The sequence below is a fragment of the Mizuhopecten yessoensis genome, unplaced genomic scaffold (assembly GCF_002113885.1).
Source record: "Mizuhopecten yessoensis strain PY_sf001 unplaced genomic scaffold, ASM211388v2 scaffold716307, whole genome shotgun sequence".
Lineage (NCBI taxonomy): Eukaryota > Metazoa > Mollusca > Bivalvia > Pectinida > Pectinidae > Mizuhopecten > Mizuhopecten yessoensis.
In genome coordinates this window covers 107,517-119,175 of record NW_018480051.1, presented here as the reverse complement: position 1 = coordinate 119,175, position 11,659 = coordinate 107,517, and the positions used below count along the sequence as shown (strand labels likewise).

General features: G+C 38.5%; 1 protein-coding gene across 2 annotated transcripts in view; it reads right to left on the bottom strand.

Annotated features, from left to right (window-relative positions):
* LOC110442868 (neuromedin-U receptor 2-like) overlaps positions 1-10,529 on the bottom strand; it is an 18,572-nt gene extending 8,043 nt beyond the window's left edge. Inside the window, exons 1-2 of one of the 2 annotated variants that reach the window (XM_021486709.1) lie at positions 10,467-10,529; positions 4,468-4,576 (exon numbers count right to left, since the gene is read on the bottom strand). The gene's annotated coding sequence lies outside the window, so the exon portion shown is untranslated. The remainder of the gene's footprint in view (positions 1-4,467; positions 4,577-10,466) is intronic. The other variant, XM_021486710.1, reaches the window with a different exon arrangement.
* Between the last annotated feature and the right edge of the window lie 1,130 nt (positions 10,530-11,659).

Sequence of the window (11,659 nt, the reverse complement as noted above, 5' to 3'; positions counted from 1 at the left end):
ACTCGATATACTGTATGTCGATATATCATGTTAATAACAGTAACTCAATATACTGTATGTCGATATATCATGTTGATAACAGTTACTCGATATATGATATGTTGACATATTATGAATATCACTAGCACAGGATAAAGATAGTAACATATATCTTATCTCAATATCCAGTGTATCGTGTTCCATAGTATTTCCCTCATTTACTGAATTAGAATAAGTTGACATAGTTACTTCAATTAATTATCTCAAGATGTATTACCCGACATAACAGGAAACATGTTGGTTTCTAGAAATATTGTTTGTTGTGATGTATATTAATAAGAATGTGTGTTTTGACGTGCAATCAAACTTTTAACAATGAAAAGTCCAACATTCATGTACAATGTATATATGTATGCGTTTTATTTCTACGCAAAACTTTTTAATAAAATAATTATTTCGCAAAAATTTAACTAGCTCCACTAATTTTGATCAGTATGTCACATACAAGAAATAAACATGATAAGGCCCACTGTACTGATAAACGTTTCATTTTCTCGTGCCTGTATTAAGATTTACAAACGTTGAAAAAAAATGTCAAATGCTTGGCAGGGTTACGTCCACTGCCAAAATTTGCCGTAATCATCTATACTGCAAATGCAAGCATTTCTGAATGTTCCAGAAATTTGAGCACTCTCTCAATTACCGTGTTTCGCTATTTCACAAGTAGGCGGAGCTTATGTCAGTTTCGGTATGATCAATTTCGTCATTGTCAAAGTCCAACCCATTTGATCTTTTCACAGCATTCCAATGTGATTGTCTCTCAGTCTCTTTGCTAACATTACTATCTGCACATCCGATCTGTGTTGTAAATTATGTATGTTGATATCGATTTCAATTTATGAAACAAAGTGATATTACCACTGGGTATCCTTTTTGTGTTCTTACTGAATGAACTTATTGAATCACGTAAGGAACAATTCACAGTTGAAATGAAAAATTGATGATGTATTGCATGGATGGTTTGTTGAGTGGTTGACACTTCCACGCAGACGGTCGGGTTTTAATTTCTGGAAACGTTGTAACGCGGAATTTTCGGGGGAATTTCCTTCTTTCTATCCCAAGCAACTCCAGCCATTCAAGGGGAGTGTAAGATGCACTTAATCACTCTTGATAACTCGGTCGTGAAAAGGTATGGGGTCACCTGCCCTACCACGTGGGTTTTCACCGGCTATTCCGGTTTCCTTCCACATTGAGACCCCGCGCGCTAACATCCCGGCAAATTAGAATGATTAATATCCTGTTGACTGTAAATATTAATTTGATATATTGTATGTCGTAAGATTTATAGCAAACATGAAGCATTTCTTAATACTCCTACTTCTAGAAACTCATACTCCTTATAAATGTTAATGAGTGTAATTTTTAATTTTGAGTCTGGCGTTCATATTTCAAACCCTTAGACATTGTGCAATTTATGTAAATGTATTGTATACGCTGAATGGTTCCAAAACATGCACAGAATGTATGATTTTTATATACTGTGTTTGGTTTGGTTTGTTTGTATTTTACGTCCTATTAACAGCTATGATCATTTTAAGGACGTGCCAGGTTCTGTTGGTGGAGGAAAGTCGGAGTTCCCTGAAAACCCCCACTGACCTTCGGCCAGTACCTTGCGACTGCCCCACGTAGGTCTTGAACCCGCGACCCAGTGGTGGAGGGCTAGTGGTACATGTAATATAATGTCAGACGTTTAACCAATTGGCCACTGTGTCCCCTCTACATGATTGTTCCCACAAAAGTCCGTCGGTTGGGACTATAAATGGTGTCCCGTGTGAGAACTGTCCAATCTCGCACGATAAGATCCCTCTGAGTTTTTCGAAAAAGAGTAGGCGAGAGTAGCGCCGACACAGAGGATAGGGTTAGATTTGTTTCCGGCCGATAGAGCTAGATTCTCTTTATTAGACATTTAGAAGGACTTCAATATATATATATATATATACCAAACAAAAACTATAGAGTAGACAGGAGCTGGTGTAGCTAGCGGCGGCTAAGTACCTCACTTCCGGTCCAGGCTTGGTGATGCTATACGACGAGTGTTAGGTTAAGGCAACTATTAGGCATAGGAACCGTCTTACAAAAACTAGACTTTTACAGTAAATACATATAGGACAGACGGCTACTTCTCTAACTTGTCTCCCTCTTCTATCCATTCACTCCATACTGTATCCCTTCTACTCATTTACCTGTCTTTTCTTCGTCTGCTGGATAACCGAACTACTCGGTAGTGAAGGGGACGTAAAACCTATCAAACAATCAATCAATCAATTGTTCTCACAATCCAAATGACCTTAGCTTTTGATAGAAATTAAAACCCTATACGATCAACCAGCCATATGGGAAGTTGTATTAAAACTCATTATGTACGGGAGAATAAGTGACGTTAGTGAACATGTGTAATTGATAGTTCTACCTTTGTATAGGTCGTTAATATTACATAACTCTACATGGCCCACTGCTCCACTTACCGAGTATTAGTCATGTGGTATTCTATAAATAGTTGATATACAGGGCAATGACCGTCTAGAATGATTAAACATTTTCTAAATATTATTGCTGGCAATGTTTTAATAATAATCTTATCGTGCTAGTTCATCGTAGCGTATTTCTGTTTGTATGAAAGCGTGTTCCATTTAGCGAAACGTTCTAAATGGAATGTGACAGTTCGCCGGAACGAACCAGTTCGTCGAACACGTCTCATTGGAGGGTGCATTGCGTTTGGTTATAAATCAAGGTGGTAATCCGTATTGTTTGACATTTCTCACAATTTTGTTTTACGCCGGTGCCTTTCAGATTTATTCCGGATTTGTTTTCCCTTTTCTTATAAAAGAATATTAGACTTGCACGTGCGCGTACGTTTGGTTTGTTAGATCACTTTCGGGTATCCGGTTGAAACGGTTGAAACGGTTGAACCTGTAAAGAAAACGACAGGCACAGATCTGAACCACGGCTGACCTTAGGAATATTCGGCACGTGTAGAATGAGAGGTCCAGACGTACCTGACCGAAACTAAAATGCTGACTATTGCTAGCGTTATTTCTTTCTAAAACAATGTCAAGCCACATGTAGTTTTTAGGATACGTTATATAATTCAGTGGACGCGTGTAAGAAGGGCATAATATACTTGATACATTATTTATTCTCCGAAACTGGTCAATTTTAGCTCTGCTTATAGAACTGTCCAAAATGCGGTCGTTTATCGTGGAATATTCCTGCATCGCCTGTGCCGTTTCAACCGGGATACACGAATGTAACCTTTGTGTTTTACGTCATATTAACTGCCGAATCATTATTAAGGCCGGGTTTTATGCTAGGCCGTTCAACAATTAGACAAGAAACGTGCATGCTTGGTGTTTTGTGATATAGTGAAGGTCATCGATAAAGTTTGGCACAAACGTCTTTTAAAATTTAAATCATACGATATTTCTCAAATATACAGAAACAAGTTTTTTATTGGGAAGTCCTTTCCGGAAATAGGTTTTCCACAGGGATCCATTCTCTGACCTTCATTAATACCTGTATATTAAGAATATTGCGATTTTTATTTTTGTCTGTCTCTCATCCTTTTTCTGACAGTACATTTTAAATTCTAAACGCTGAGCATTTAATATATACCATAAATATATGTTCATTTAATCCAAGATGTCGCAGTTTCACCCCACAATTTCTCACAACCAACTGTGTCAGAATCTTCCCTCAAATTAATAGAGCAAGAAAATATTGGAAAATTCCGAAGTACCACTGGTAACCATTGCAACCAATATGTGGTTAGTATCACCAATCAATGTCCTTACGACAGGAATGAGATTGTTTCAGTATTGAAATGCTCATTTTTTTACATATATGATAGTGTGCAACACATTTTCTGATCAAACATATTCCGTGATGTGCGTTACCCCGTTCGAGGATCGTTTGAATGGAAAAGTGCTGATGCATTTCATTTCTTATATATGGGTTAAAAACTATAAAAGAAATAAAATTGCATAAAAACTTCGGTTTCTTTTGAAGCTTTAAAATGACGCTGATCAAATGACGCTGATCAAATATCGTCGTTAATAATATCAAGAAAAACATGGTAACGAGATGCAGTTAATAAGTCGACATGAAAATCATCCATGATTAAAACATTTGGTGAAATATCTAGAGCATGGTTTAAAGACGTACGTAAATTTTCCCAAAAATTGTAGGCCGAACCGATAACCAATACAAAATTTGGTAGAGTGATTTTTAACCAAATAATCTCATCACCTGGATATTATAATTCCAGCAAACGGTCAACTTTTAAAATATTATTGATATAAACCAGAACACCACCACCAGCAAAATTTCTATCAAGTAGAAAAGGTACATGAAAACCAGTTATAAGTAAGTCATCTGTAGAGACCTGATCATCTAAATGAGTTTCAGTTAGGCATATAATATCATATTCACCAGATATATCCTCTATGTAGTCTAATTTATTCCTAACACTTCGTATATTAAGGTGAAATATTGAAAGCTCTCCACGCCCCGGGCCAGGATTGGACTCGATGTCCATATGCTGTAATAATAGTAAAAACAAGATTATAGAGAACTCAATATTTTGAAAGCATAGGTTTAAATGATAGATAAACCACGATATATAATACCGACCAAGGTCGAACACCCTTATAAATGAACCTAAACAAAAAGAGAACAACTTAAACGACCTCATCATACATCTGCCGTATGCTCTAGAATAAAAGGTACCGATCGCTATTCTGTGACACAAACAATACCTACTCACAAGAGAAGATAACTCTGCAATACGCAAAGACTGAATATATGTCATGACAAAATTCAAAGGTTGTTCAACTTAAACTAGAAGTTAGTGAAAAATTCGAACTGTTGCAAATAAGAAACAAAAGTTTCAAAGCAAAAAAAATCCTCCGAATTTTTCACTAACTTGAACAACCTTTGAGCCATCGAGGCCAGACACATTTTTAGATACAACGAACGTGTTGTCCCGCGCATCCACCAGTATAACTAGCGAACTATTGTATAGCAATATTTAAATTAGCCTAATCATCAGCTTAATAGTGTCACAAGCACATTGTTAACACCACGTGCTTATTGAAACCATATTTCAGCGTAAATAAAATCGTGAGTTATTGATTTTCTAATAAGATTGAAATGTTAATTATTGAAGGAGAGGATTCCGTTATTGCATTTGTTGTACGTTAGGAATAGTTTTGACAGCACTTTAAACGAATCTAAATGACAAGAGGCTCGTGTTAACTGATAGGTCGGTCAAAGTTATATTAGATAACGGGAGCGATGCGAAGATCTAATATTAATTAGATTGAGAGGGGCGACACCCGAGTTAAGAGTCGATTAATTTTATCGTTACGCTGTTTCGTACTTGACATGACTCTGGTCTGCCCGTGCATTCCGTTCCATTCGACCAATCATACGCACGCACATACATAGTGACATGTTCTTACTTATGTAAGAATGAGAATGTTAGGCAAGTGATAAATGATGTGTTAGAGCAGTGAACACGCCTCCTGGCGCTACATACAATCATATCAACATTTATTACATAGGTTATTGATTATATGAAAACGTATTGCACAAGTAACAATAACAAATTAGCACTGTCATAAAACCGGATGCCTCACTACCCACCCGGTTTCATTAAACAGTAATAACACGACCATAATTATGATGTATGGACTATACAGATATATAATGTACCAATAAACGAGTAGATTTATTAAGAAGTATCTTCCGCAATTATAATAGGGAATATGATCCTATACAAATGTGGCAGAGACGATATTTGTGATATCTATATTTATAACATTACGGTATATACATATGTTCTGATATATATAGTAATAGCGATCTTCATATTATGGTATAGTTATTTCCTTATTTTGGCCTCTTGGATTGGTTTGGTTATATATATTTTTATCATTGGTCAGTTTTGTAAGTTATCCCGTTGTCACCTCTTGGGTTAGCCAATGGTCAAGGGTTTCTTTGTTTTCTTTGTGTGACCGGTGGTTTTTGGCGCGATATTTATGAGAGACTACATGACGTCTTGACGAAGCAGACAAGACAGGACACTGAAATTACGAGTACACGTAAAAACCTCGGTTAATTCCGTACGACTTCAAATGGCCCTGTTCCACAAATAGGTACAGTTTTCTATTTTAAACTTATAGTAATTATTGATGAATGTATTTTATTGTACACTTTGTCTATTTATTAAGTAACCTCCGTATCAATAAATACTGAGCTAAGATAAGATTTACATCATATGTTCAATATTACATGTGTATAAATATCAGTAAATATAATGTAAATCTAGATGTAATATAACTTTTATAATTTATAGAACTATAATCTTACATGTAACATCTCAAGATAACTTCTTGTGAATTCACAGTGTGCTACATGTATATGTGCGTTATGAATGAGTTGTAGATCCCATACATATATCTGAAATGTAATTATTATATAATTGCAGGGTTTAATCATTTATGTCTAAAGAATGGGAACTACGCACAATAAATCGTGAAGAATTCTCACAGTGTTTGTTGATGTTTAATCTACAAAATCCACCACTGCTACACACATATCATCTTGTATAATATAGGTCACCTTCACAGGTGATCTATCCATACCAGTGAATACAGAGTCACTATAATTATATATAGGACACCTGCAGGATCTTAACAACTATTTGCATGTCGTCACATATAACGCTGCATAAGGGTTGGTCCAAATAGACATCCTCTACAACTGATCCATTTAATGTAGATAATGATGATACATGCTTCTGCAAGCAATGGGTTTTCTGATCAGCGAACTGAATGGTTTGGCCAATCCATACCAATCCAGCACGTTGATCCAAACACATTGATGATATGATGGTAAAACAATACTGGATGATATGTATAAAACATGATATTAATAACTATACTTGTAATGAAATGTCTCGTCCCCTGTTTAGGTCGTCCCTGAGGTTTGGCCTATCCATACCATCAAGGCTATAGACCATCACAGATCACGTTAAAAATACTTTAAAATACCTCAAGGAATCACCTCGACATATGTTAAAAACAATGATATGGATTAAAAAATACTAGTGTTCGGTGTTGATACAACTTTTTGACAGGTTTACATCAGACTTTTGAATGACTTTGCAGGAGAAAAACCCAATGCCCATACAGATCAGGTGGTTTACGTACACGTCCTGTACGTCTAGGTTCTTGAACCTCATGCCTTCCTGGATTCGTCTAATGAGAGTTAGGTGAGCTCAAATCAAGGCTTGGCACAGACTCTGGCTCTCGCATAGAATTATGAAGCCCTCATGCACACTGGAGTCAACTGTAGACTCCAGTAACTAAACTAAGTCAGAACTTTGACCCAGATCACTCTCAGTGATAATGGTCATTAGTTCATATCGAGTTAACGGTGTCTCATGTGCAGGGGTTATTTTTTTCGTCCTGCGTCGCGTGGAACGCCTCGGGTTATAAGGAGGTGGTAACTCGGTCTCCATGTTGGAGTCTGAAGATGAAGATGAGGTTTCAGAGTCTGTCTGAGCGACACCGACTGTCCGTTCCTCACATCTGTCCTTGCGGTCAGACGCTGTAGGGGGAACCTCGACCACCTTACAGAGTTTTTTTTTAACACCACTCTCAATCAAAGTTACGACCCTGATCACTATGTAGCCTTTCAGGAAAACTGTTATACACTATAAATTTCTCATAGAAAGCTTTGGCTGTAGTGTACGCCTTTTGACTCTTACAAGGCACAGCTGGGGCATACCTGGTAAAGTGATCGGTTATCACTAGAATGTTTTCAAATCCGTCAGACGACCGTTCTAGACCGCGAAAGTCGATACACACCAACTCCATCGGTCTTGTCGTCTGTATGGGTACTAATCCAGCGTTAGGTTTGATAGGAGATTTCCTTCTTATGCAGCGACCGCAGGTCTCAACCTTTTCGTTTACATCTTTCTCCATACCTGGCCAGTAGAAACGCTGCCTAGACAACCAAAGTGTTTTCTCCTTTCCCTGGTGACCAACATCATCGTGGATACCCTTCAGGGCGAGGGAATGGTTCTGCTTTGGTAGTACAAGCTGTTTGATTTTCTGACCGTCAAGAGAAGCGGTTCTAAACAGAACACTGTCGTGTAAACTCGAGGTATTCCAAGTTCTGAACATTTTCTGAACATATTGAGTTTCCTTGAGCCGTTTCCCTCTGTATTCTCCAGGTGTGAAACCCGCGCAATATCCGAGTCCTGATGCTGCTGTTTTTCCCAGTCAATAGTCGCAAGTTTATCTGTTGACTCCGCACTCTCACTGGCCAGATAAGGCACATAATCGTCAGACACACTTTCCGCTAGCGGGGGGACAATGACTGCTGATTGGCATATAGTCTTGACAACGTCAGTACTAACCTGAGATATGCGTGAGAGACCGTCCGCGTGAGCGTTTTATTTTTCCCACCACCATACTACAGGATGAAATCATAATTTGCAAGAGCAGCAACCCACCTGTGGCCGTTGGCATCCAGCTTGGCTTTTCCAAGCACATAAGTAAGAGGATTGTTGTCGGTCACAACTTCGAATGAAATAACATAGAGGTAGTCATGAAATTTGTCCGTAACTGCCCACTGAAGTGCAAGGAATTCCATCTTATGTGCCGGATAATTCGGCTCACCTGGTCGTAGCCCACGACTAGCATACGCGATCACTTTCTCGCCATCTTCATGTTTCTGATGAAGCACAGCGCCTAGTCCTAGGCCGCTGGCATCAGTATGGAGGATGAATGGCTTAGTGAAATCAGCATATGCCAGAACTGGTGGATTCATCAGTCACTCCTTCAATGTCTGAAAGGCGACCTGCTGGGACTCTTCCCAGACCCATTCAGCCTTTGCATTAGGTTTTTTCTTAGATTTAATCTTCGGTTTGACCTTAGATTTCTTGCAGATCATGACCTTGCAAGAGTTGATTTAGGGGTTGTGCTATTGCAGCGTAATCTTTGATAAAACGCCGGTAGTACCCACTGAATCTTTGAAACTGACGAAGCTCCTTTACATTATGTGGTCGTGGCCAATCGTTGACGGCAGACACCTTTTCAGGGTCCGTAGCTATACCGTCTTAAGACACGACATGCCCTAAATATGTCACAGATTTCTTGAAAAATCACATTTGGAAGGTTTTAATTTCAGGCCATGTTGGCTTAGTCTGGCAAAAACCGATTCCAACCTAGTCAAGTGCTCGTCAAAAGTACGTGAGAAGATAAGGATATCATCAAGGAAAATGAGACATTCTCTCAGATGCATGTCACCCATACACTTTTCCATCATTCTCTGACAAGTAGCACCAGCATTATAAAGACCAGACCCTATTCTGTTAGTCTCCCAGAAACCCAGGATACCAACAGAAAAGGTCTTTTTTTCTTTGTCTGCTTCGTCCATCTCGATCTGCCAGTATCCTGATCGAAGGTCCAACTTGGAAAAGTATTTTGACCCAATCAATGTGTCTACTGTGTCATCGAAACGTGGCAACATATACGAATATTTTACGGGATCGCTTATTATCTATGCAGATTTGTAATGAACCGTCTTTTTTTCGAACCAGCACAACGTTCGATGAAAAAGTGCTGTTTGATTCTCTTATCACACCCGCTTCTAACATTTCCTTTTTTGTGCTGACGGACCTTCTCGTACATACCGGGTGGTATCTTACGATACGGCTGTTTAAAAGGCCGGTCTTCTAAAAGCTCAATTGTGTGCTTCACGAGGTCCCTGTATCCTCTATCAAAAGCGCTGGTGAAAAACGCATGTTTCCAATTCCCTAGCACCTGATGCACCCTAAGTAGTTGCTCATCACTAAGGTTCGCAGTGTTTATCAATATATCAAGTTCTTCGGGAACCGATTTTGGTGCCTCAGTAGCGGTTTGAAGCCAAGTTGCCAAACAAATCACCCGTCATAATGTCCCCAAACAAATCACTCGTCATACTGTCTCCAATCATATCCATCGTCATACTGTCCCCAATTAAATCGTTCGTCATTATGTTCCCAAACAAATCACCCGTCATAATGTCCCAAAACAAATCACCTGTCATAATGTCCCAAAACAAATCACCTGTTATTATGTCCCAAAACAAATCACTTGTTATTATGTCCCCGAATAAGTCACCTGCCATACTGTCCCTAATCATATCACTCGTCATAATGTCCCCAATCATATCACTTGGCATACTGTCCCTAATCATATCACCTGTCATAATGTCTTCAATTAATTCAATCGTCATAATGTCCCAAAACAAATCACCTTTCATAATGTCTGGAAATCTTATTATAAAATGATACTTAATAAGATTTGTTTATGTACAACACTAAAGTACAATGTTACTTATACTATGTTATATATTTTAGTTTAATGTCTACGTACCTATATGATGCTTGTGAAGGTGGTTATGTATTCCAATGAATACTCCGCTGGTATATATATACATAATTATATATAGCTTCAGTCTAGACCACGTGACTGATCAAGCGTTAGGAGACTTGACAGTACAGTCACGTGACAGTCAATCAGCGTCAGTAGCTCACTAGACAATGCAAGTCGTAGGAGAGTGTCCGACTATCTATTACTCTCAGTCAATTTCAGTCTCCACCAGCCATCGCCGCCACACTCCTAGCGGTTGCATTGCTGATCATTACACATGGGTAGACCGATTACAGTGTATGTAGCAACGTTGACTAGTATTAGTATGAATGTATATATTCACGTTATGTTTGTAGTCTTTATATATAAATATATGTTTTATAGATATCTAGCATCGCATTAACATATAGAGCACTGGTGATTCAGGAGCAACATATGGTCATGTTTCATTTGCAATGTATCATTACATATATTGGGTGCATGCAACATCTAGCTACATAAACAGTCACTTATACTTATATGACGTAACTTACACTTTATAGTCTTGTAATTCACTTATAAAGTATTGTTTTTACCCCCAAGTTGTCATCATAGCCATAATATGGCATACAGTGTATATAAGACATTTTATTTGCACTTAGCCCATAATGCCAAGTACAAGTGCAAGGCATGAGGCTAATCAGATGCGGATGCTGAAACCGGTTCAAACGCGTATCTGGTATTGCCGCTGAAGTCTTGACTGATCCATAGTACATGGGCTATGCCTGGACTCAGGTGGAACCTCCGTTTATCGTCATGTACAGTAGCACGTGTGAGGTTCGATAGCATTACCGCTGAAGCTTTCTCTGATCCGTAAGGCTATTAGCTTATAGCATAGTGGGTTATCCCCCTTACCATTTAACTACTCATGCTCAAATCCACACATCTGTCCTGCAGCATGCATGAGATGTTCGATAGCTATATTGCTGAAGTTTCTCTGATCTGTATAGGTTATTATTAGCTGCCATCATATGAAGTTACCTCCCTTGTCATTTACCAAGACAGCTCAGGCCTCGCCTAGCTAGGTATATTTCAATCATTCAACATGGACTTCTCAATACAACAGTACTTCTGTTTATGTAACTAGAGTTGACATCCCCCCCCCCCCCACCCCCCCCCAAGGCCAAATGTATAATATGTTATAAGGAATTGGTGTA